The following is an 8941-nucleotide window of genomic DNA, read 5'->3' as shown; positions in this document are numbered from 1 at the left end:
TAAACGGAGGCTGTCGAACCTTCTAGACTAGGCAGAGCAAGGCGATCGAGCCAAGAGGTCGCGGGAGGGGATTAACACAATTAAACTCCGATGACAAGATGTCTTGTCATTTGGTCAAATAAAACAAAATCATAAAACACCAAAATGTTTGATCAAACACCAGAAAAATATGACGTCAATCCTCGCTTCGCTCGCAGCGAAGCGAGGATTGACGTCATATTTTTCTGGTGTTTGATCAAACATTTTGGTGTTTTATGATTTTTTGTTTTTGACCAAATGACAAGACATCTTGTCATCGGAGTTTAATGGGTTGAGTTATACGGGCTTGACAGCGTAGGGCATCGTATGCTTAAAACCAAATCCAGGGCACGGTACCTCTGCCACTGCATAATAAACCTTATCCCCAGGGGGGAAAGAGGCGGTTTTATTATATGCAATGGCATGCAGTTCCCCGGGCCCAGGAATCGAGCATACGGTAGATACAGACGACGCGCTGCTGCATCACAAATTTACACTTCTAGGTACAATGAAGAGGACATAGACGAGGCCAAGCGATCCTGGGGTGAGTACTAGAGATTATCTAGTTCACGGTAAGTAATGATTTGTGTTGAAGCGTTACTAAGCGAATTATTTCGTGATGAAGCGTTAGTAAGACTTATTTCGTGACGTAGCCAGAATGGAGTTTTGACGCGTAATCTGTTTTCGGTTCCTAGACCTCCCCAATCCCTCGACACGGCCGTACCAAGTTGGGAAATAAGTTTTCGTGATTGATAACAAAGGGCATTTCTTCGAATTGCTCTCCCGTAAGCACTTTAACTCTACCATTCCCACTCGTTTTCGTTTTTTCCGAACGATTTCGGCTGGATTTGGAAGACTGCCTAGTCAACGCTTTTCAAAAGGTAAATATCTTGTTTAACTATTAGTTTGAAAATTTGGTTTGCAGTATACAAATCTTGGAAATGTTCCGTATATTAAATAAATCATATTTTTCAGATATCTTAATGTAACGAGAGGTATTGCAAGTTACCGTTGAATATTTTAAACGAGCGAGAGGAAATGGACAAGTATTCCTTAGAGACGGAACTTCTACAGGATTAAAGGTTAGTAACAAATCAAATTTACGTAATTGTCTAAAGTGCTGCACATACTAATTGTTCAAAATAAGTGTGCAGTGTCTTCAGAACTGCAATAGTTTATTAAATAGTGATCTTGGTGCATTGTTGTGAATAAGTTAAGGTTGCTTAACCCATGAGTTGGGATTTTTAAAAATCGGGTCTATGGGCCCTGTATTGGTCCAGTGGACAAGCCAATCAATCTCTGGTCCAGTGGACAAGCCAATCAATCTGTGGTCCAGTGGACAAGCCAATCAATCTGTGGTCCAGTGGACAAGCCAATCAATCTGTGGTCCGGTGGACAAGCCAATCAATCTGTGGTCCGGTGGACAAGCCAATCAATCTGTGGTCCGGTGGACAAACCAATCGATCTGTGGTCCAGTGGACAAACCAATCGATCTGTGGTCCAGTGGACAAACCAATCAATCTGTGGTCCAGTAGCGGCTGGTTGGTGAGAGGAGAAATGGTGAATGTGTAGAGAGGAAGGAATAGCTGGAGGAAGTCGTAGTTGGAGGGGGAGGAAGACTTGTGGTGGTGGTGGTGTGAAGGGGAGGAGGAGGAAGAGGAAGAGTTGTGGTGTGAAGAGGAGGAGGAAGATGATTTGTGGTGGTGTGAAGACGAGGAGGAGGAGGGGGAAATTGAGGTTGGGAGGAACAAATGGTTGATGGTCCAAGGAGGAATAGAAGGTAGTGGAGAGGTGTAGTTGTTTGAGGAAGAATGAGATTGTCAGTTGATCGGGATTGAGAGTTGGTAGAATCAACAGACGAGAGGTTGAGAGAGCGAGGTGGAGATGGAAAGGTATGGGGAAGATGATTTGGTTTGGGGGCGGAAATGGGAGATGGGGGGGGGGGGAAGAGGTGATGAACCAGTAGGTTGTACTGGGTGGGGGAGGTGGTATTTACACAAGTGTTTGTGTGAACAAGCACTTGCTATGTGGGTGGCTGGCGAGTTGTACTGCTGGTCAGATCCGCTGGGGATGGAGCCTTGGCAGTTGGAAGAGCTGATCAAGGACCAGTCTCGCCATGGGAAGGATCTTCGTCTTGAGAAGTGGGAGTGGTTTCTGGCCAACTTGAAGGAAATGGGCAAGATCTTTGCTCTTCAATCCAAGGTGAGTATTGAGATTTTGGTATTTCTGGAATTGGAAACGATTATATCATGGTGTGGTGGCCATAATACAAAGCTATAGACACTTGCCGTGTTCACTTGATTCAAGGCTGAAATTTCATTCGAGGTTCTTTTTGTCTTTAGGTAACGTTTGATGACAAATCTTGTTCATATTGCCCCCTTTTTCAGCCGCCTCGTGGGACTGCTGTTGGAAAGCACTGCCCTTCCATCGCCGAGGGCTACAGTCTCTTCTCTCCAGTCAACACTACCCTGCTTTGACCTCTCCTCTGGAATCTTCATACAATCAGGACAGGACACGTCAGCATTGAGCAAGGTAGGTCGGAAAATTAATACCTGTACTCCACGCATGCCAAGGCCCGTTGTGGAAGGCTTGTTTTTAGTTCTTGTGGATTCATTCTTTGCATTCACAGCAAAGTACCGGGTAATTAGAACGATGCTACATTTAGTGTGGTTCAAGGAGCCCATTCAGAATTTGGCATAATTATGCTGTGCCAAATCAACCTTAGCCCTTCTCATTACCCATCTATATATGATTTTCTGTATAGTAAAGGAAGCTGCGTAGAAAGGGTATCACTTGTTAGGACCATGATGAAATTGCTTCCTATCCCATCCCATCAAACCCCACCCCACCCCACCAGTCTCGTGTGACCCAAAGTAGACTTGGGGAAAAAGCAGTGTCGTTGAATTTATCTAAATTGCTGTAATCCTAAAGTGATACTCGTACAATTTACTATATACAGAATATAGAAGAGCAAAATGCATACATGGGAAATAACGGGTATGAGTTATGGCTGTTTGGTAGAGTGCTTGTTAAAACTTGCCACACCCTGAACACTACTTGTGGTGCACACTGTTGCTCTTTATCACCTTGAACTTGATCAAAAATTTAGATCGGAGATAACTTGATGTACCAATAGAACTACTGGCAATGAGGATCTTCAACCTTTTCTCCCAAGTATTTCTCGTAAAATTCAAAAACTGTCATCTCTTTCAGCCACGGGGGACTGCAGTTGACCAGCACGTCTTTTCACTTGACGGACCACTGAAATGAGTTCCTCGAGCCTCCACCTTGGACTGCGTAAACATTCAAGTCTTCTCTGCTGCCAACCTTTGCTTCTGAAGTTTCCCGTAAAAATGTTTAAAAGTCTTAGCACTAAATATAGTTGCCTGTGGGTTTTCACCGAAACCCAGGGCAGGACCACGCAGTGTCTGGCACTGGTCCTAGAGCATACTCCCAAAATGCAGTAGTTCTTAACCTGGGGATACGAGACATGATAGCCAGTGCGATGGTACTGCACATTTACCATGAGAAACTAAAATGTGCATTTCTTGTATCCTACTAATCTACATTTTTAATTTGATATAAACACCTTTGTTCAGTAATTAAATGTATCTAAAAATTTCTCAGCAAGGTTTGTATCACTAATTGTTTGCATTGCAGATAGTGGATGGGGGTGAAAGAATTTTTTTAGATCAAGGGGTACGGGCAGCACAGATTGAACCACAGCCATATAACCTCTGAACTAGTATTGGCTTGTAGCAATACAAGGAGAGTAGCCACTAGTTGGTGGCGCTCCTAAGCTGGAAAGTCGGAAGTTATTGGGATATGGAGCGAGCCTTTTTGTTATTGCACAGTAGGGAGTTGATGGTATCCAGGACTTCAGATAGATCTTGTTGGTCCAAAACAAGAATTTTGTAAGTGTAAATCAGAATAGGTGTAATAAAATTTATACTGTATTGTAATAAATATCTGTAAATTTGTTTTCCATTGTACCCCTACAAGACCTTGCAAACATTTGTGCTCTACGGGTGATGCACCAATGGATTTCATGAAGAGAAATCTTCACAGGCAAGAAAGCAATGAAATTGGGTTGTAACAAAGAGTTGAACCCCAATTAATTTCTTTGGTTACAAAACTTAGTTACATTTGGAGAATTTGATCCCTAGGTTGAATACAGAATATAAAAGAAAATATGGGGTAGTTTTAAAACCTGAGGTAGATTATGAAGACTTTCGGCTCTGCCTAAGGCATAGAAAACGGACGAATACCAAAAGTAAACTGCCACAGGAGACTGGTAGGGTTTCATTTTTACATACCAAACTTGTAGAAATTGACCAGGCAATAACTGGATCGGAGTAACCTGTACACCCCAAAAGATGCGAGAATGAAGACCAGATACTAAGGAAGAGGGTTTGAATATTGAAATAGGCCTAAATTAACTTTAATCCAAATGTTGGACCAGAAATTTGCTTCCCAAAATCTGATTGGACGCTACAACTGGCATGGCGTTCTTCAGGTCGTCATACATGAAAAAAAAAAAAAAATGCATGCATACCAAGGCCTTTTCCCCCTTACAAGGGGGGTAGCCAAAAAGAAAGGCATAAAATCATTCCCCTGAATACACAATACACCCCTCCACCCTCCCTCTTATCTTAGCACCTTCTGAATGACGGGTCATCCCTGCACCTTGTCCACTGCCCTGGGTCAGAAGCAGTGTCGCAAGACACAGCACATCCACAGCAAGGCCGCTTCATTAAATCAGCGACCCCTCTCCGTCCCCCCATTGCATAAAATGAGAGGACGGGGAGAAATCCCTTCGGGCTGCGTCAAATTTTGCTCGCATACTACCTCACCCCCCATCCACCCGCCCATTCCACCTCATGCAATCGCATCATCATCCATATAAAACCATTCTCCATTCACCCATGTCTTCTGCCCTCTCCCGTCCTTCCTCAACAGACATTCCCCTCTTCCCCAAAGCCCCCTTCACCCCATCCATCCACCTCATCCTAGGACGTCCCCTCATGTTCACTCCCTCCACACCTCTCACTAGTCTTTCTTCACTCATTCTTTCCATGTGTCCAAACCATCCTAATATTCTTTCATCAACCCTATCTCCCAGCTCCTTTTCCACCCGTTCTCCTCATTTCTCACTCTATCTAGCCTAGTAACCCCCACCATACTTCTCGGACACCTCATCTCAAACATTCAAACTCCTCTTGTTACATGTTTCTGCCCCATACAGTGCTGTCACAATCACTCCTTCATACAGTCTTCTCTTAGCATCCATTCCCAAATGTCTACTCCTCATTACACTCTTTAATCCACCAAGGCATTTACTCGCTTCTCTCAATCTACATTCTACCTCCACCTTTTCCTGCCACATTTGCACCCATGTACCAGTGAGCGCTGTAACTATCGGTCGTTATAAGAAACAACTTTATGGATGGGGACAACAGGTGGTCATGGAACTGCCTAACATAAGCCTTACGGTCTCTTGCAGCGGTTAGGTGTTCCCACACAATGGAGGACCTACCCCTGCCCTGATGTTAACGGATTTTTACGGGAATTTTATTTTCACTTGACACCCGTCCCATGGGACTATAATGCCCGTCGTTGGTCACGATTGCAAAAGCAGGAACAAACTTGTTGACAACCAAATCCATTTTTTTTAGGGCGGAATCAAAATCCCTTCAAAGCTCGTTTTGGTTTTATTTAGCTACACGGTGGTGTGCATACAGTAAATTAGTGTGCAATAGCTGCGTACAGTAGCTCACAAACGTCTCCCCTATTACGGGTGACGATCTTCGCCAAAAACAATACAACTGATGATTTTGTGAGGTTGGTACTCCTGTTTGGGATGCATGTCGTCTCGAAGCTCTCCTACGTAGGTCGTCCACAGCCATGCAATTAACCGCTATACTATAGACTATTTATCAAATGTCCTCACTTGTCTTGCCGTCTTGCACCAAATCCTATACATACCACTTTATTTGGGAAAAAAAATTGTTAGTGTTTACCTATTTCTATATCGAATGTATCACTTGTCTTACCGTCTTGCATCAAATCTTATACATACCACTTTATTAATAATAATAAAAAAAATGCTATCATTTGTCGGTGTTTACTGAAATTAATATTTTTAACAATTTCTATATTACAATGAAAAACACACGGGGGGGATCTATACCTTTGTAAGCTACTGTACGTAGCGTGATACCGATATTTAATTACCAAACAGTAATTCATACTGCTATGGTTTGTCAGTGTTACGACCCTGACGGCTGTGGCGGCGTGCATGTGCTCTGTCCGTCATGAGTACAAGGAGAAATTACGGGGAAGCGTTAACAATGTATACGTCATCCCCAGTTGCAGCTGTTAGCGTCATGGACTAGAAGGTATCCAAATGGGCTCGTGCACTGAACGGACCTGCCAACGCGTAGCAGATCTAGAGCGTTTATTTTGATATAGATGTGGAATGTGGAGGGCTAACAACGACTGCCATTTGGTGCCGTCCTGTTTATTACGATTTTCCTAACACGATTACTTGTTCTACAACATTCTTGGCCACATTGTGAATATGGGCTGAAAAAAAAATCGAATGTACTACAATTCCCTCCCCCTTTGCCTGGTAATGTCTTAAGTCCGCATTATAAAGATTTTACGTGAAAATACTGCTTGCATGCATACGGTTCTTCAAATACAGATGAATATTTCCATTTCTCGGACAAGATGTTGAAAGTTCGAGACGGCAGTCCAGGCGTGAATCTGGCAGACGTAAACACGCATCTGACGGGATATGTCGGTGACAAAATGGCCAACTTTGTTCTCAGTGTAGCTGATGTCCTGGTTACTTTTGAGGAATATTTGTACGTTGTTCTAGCGGCAAGATTACAATTATACGAATGTCAAAAAGTTCTACAAGATTGCATTTCTTTGCCAAGAAAATCTGACAATATGCCTTATCACAAGTTGGTAATATCCTTCTGCTTCGGAGTACCTAAACTTTCCAATACTTGATTCGTCGGTTGTGACGCTGACCACAAGGGGAGTGACAACTGCTGGCAAAGGCAACTGCTATACATGGAAGCCGATCATAAGGAAAGACTTTGGGAGGATAGAAAAAAATAGAGAGAGAACCTGCTATACATGAAAGCCGATCACAAGGAAAAATACTTTGGAAAAAAAAAAGCAATGAGAAGGAAATGTATTTGTGGGCACTCCAACAGGTCCATTTTTTTTTCGTCCAGATGTTTAAATTGTTGGCGGGCATATTGACATGTACGTACCGTAATTCCTGCATGACACGTGATTTGGGGTTTAACGTGTTACTCGTATCTGGAGTGGCTACTGAACTGGAAACAGCATTCACGGTTCCTGTGACGATTCTGATTGAACTTTCTTTCTCTAATACCATTTGCACACGTGCACTCTGATTGTAAAATAAGTCAAAAGGTCGTAATTTGAGAAAAACGGTACATCGCAAAATAAACCTCCAAAAATGACGGGAAAAAAACCTTAGTCGTACGGACTGGCACCAGATGGAAGATTGGTTCAGTGCACTCGGCCATTTTGCGTAACAAGACTACGCCACAGTTTCGCACCGTAAGTTACCCCGCTACGAGGAACGAGGGTCGATGTCGTCCTCGTGGCTTGAGAGTTTCTGGAGGAGGAGGAGGCCTATTTCCGAACGGCAGAGATGACCGGATACGTAGTACATCACGAACAGGTCAGTCCACGTTACGTTTGATCATGGCGAGTGTTGACGTATCCCAACTGACAGCCTGACGATCACCAACTCCCCATTCTCCTCCTCCTCCTCCTCCTCTTCTTTACGGGCGCTCTTCCTACGAATCCCTTCACGGCTCTACTTTTCCAGACTCGAGCACAAGACAGGTGACTTAGACTTTAGCTACGATACTACTCTACAATGTTCTCTTCTACTCTTGGCACCCTCTTCTGCCCCGCCCCCACAGAAGGGAGAACCACTTACGGGGAATCCACGTCGGGGAAATATTCACTACAGACGAGGCGGCAAGTGACACCGAAGAAATCGAATCTTCATCCCTCGGAGGGAGGGCTCGCCGGGCTATGGCCGTAATATATGATCACTATGGCATAATCGTGTACAGCCCGGGCATATGCGTTGACTTGGCCCTTTGATACGAGTAATACTATGGCACGCTAGTTGTAGACGTAGTACGTACGGTAGAGACCAGAGCATTAGGGGGGGGGGTAATTATACGATTGATAGCACACTACTGTTGGTACTTTGTTAGGGCAGGCCGCCGCCTTGTTTATCTGGAGAGTACAGTGGTACTCTTATAGCTGCCAGACGAACAGCCATATCACAAACTGTTCCTCCGTCTCACTATTAATGTCTTTAATGCAGATGCTTCTGTCTCTCGGGAAAGCTCAAATTGAGAAATCCCCAACATTTGGTAAAAAAGAAAAATCTAGGAAATACGCCACAATATTAGAGACGGAGCTTCTGGTATCCGAAACTTCCTAAATTCTGGATCTTTCCATTTCGAATATTCGAGATTTCTTACTCTTGTCTTGTCGTCACTACGTCATTCTATTCACATCACAAAACCAGGTCTGACGATGCACTTGTTCACGTTTTTCTTTTTTCCTTGTGTCGCATGATTCCCTTCACCTGGCTGTGAGGAAAGCCCTCCAACCGAAGAGGCAGGTCACTTGGTACGAACCCCTCTTCCTCCGCATATGGTGGGAACACACCAGTAATGACAACATAATATCACCGAATCAAATAACAGTATTAATACCAATAATAATATCAACATATATATACCAACAAAAATTCATGACAACTTGTACTGATATGAATACATGATAATATGTACTGATACATATATATCATCATAGTGCAGCAGGGGACTAGCTGCCCCTTAATTAATCC

The 8941-nt window shown here is 43.6% G+C and overlaps 1 long non-coding RNA gene across 1 annotated transcript; it reads left to right on the top strand.

Moving 5' to 3' along the window:
• Nucleotides 1-323: 323 nt before the first annotated feature.
• On the top strand, nt 324-3999 carry LOC143030663 (uncharacterized). The gene is made up of 3 exons (XR_012966924.1): nt 324-1100; nt 2406-2550; nt 3232-3999. It is a non-coding gene; the product is annotated as an uncharacterized LOC143030663 (long non-coding RNA).
• The last annotated feature ends 4942 nt before the right edge of the window (nt 4000-8941 follow it).

The sequence above is a fragment of the Oratosquilla oratoria genome, chromosome 12 (assembly GCF_046742065.1).
Source record: "Oratosquilla oratoria isolate Oo_2021 chromosome 12, ASM4674206v1, whole genome shotgun sequence".
Lineage (NCBI taxonomy): Eukaryota > Metazoa > Arthropoda > Malacostraca > Stomatopoda > Squillidae > Oratosquilla > Oratosquilla oratoria.
Note: the sequence above shows the minus strand (reverse complement) of the source record. Positions and strands in the feature narration are given on the sequence as shown.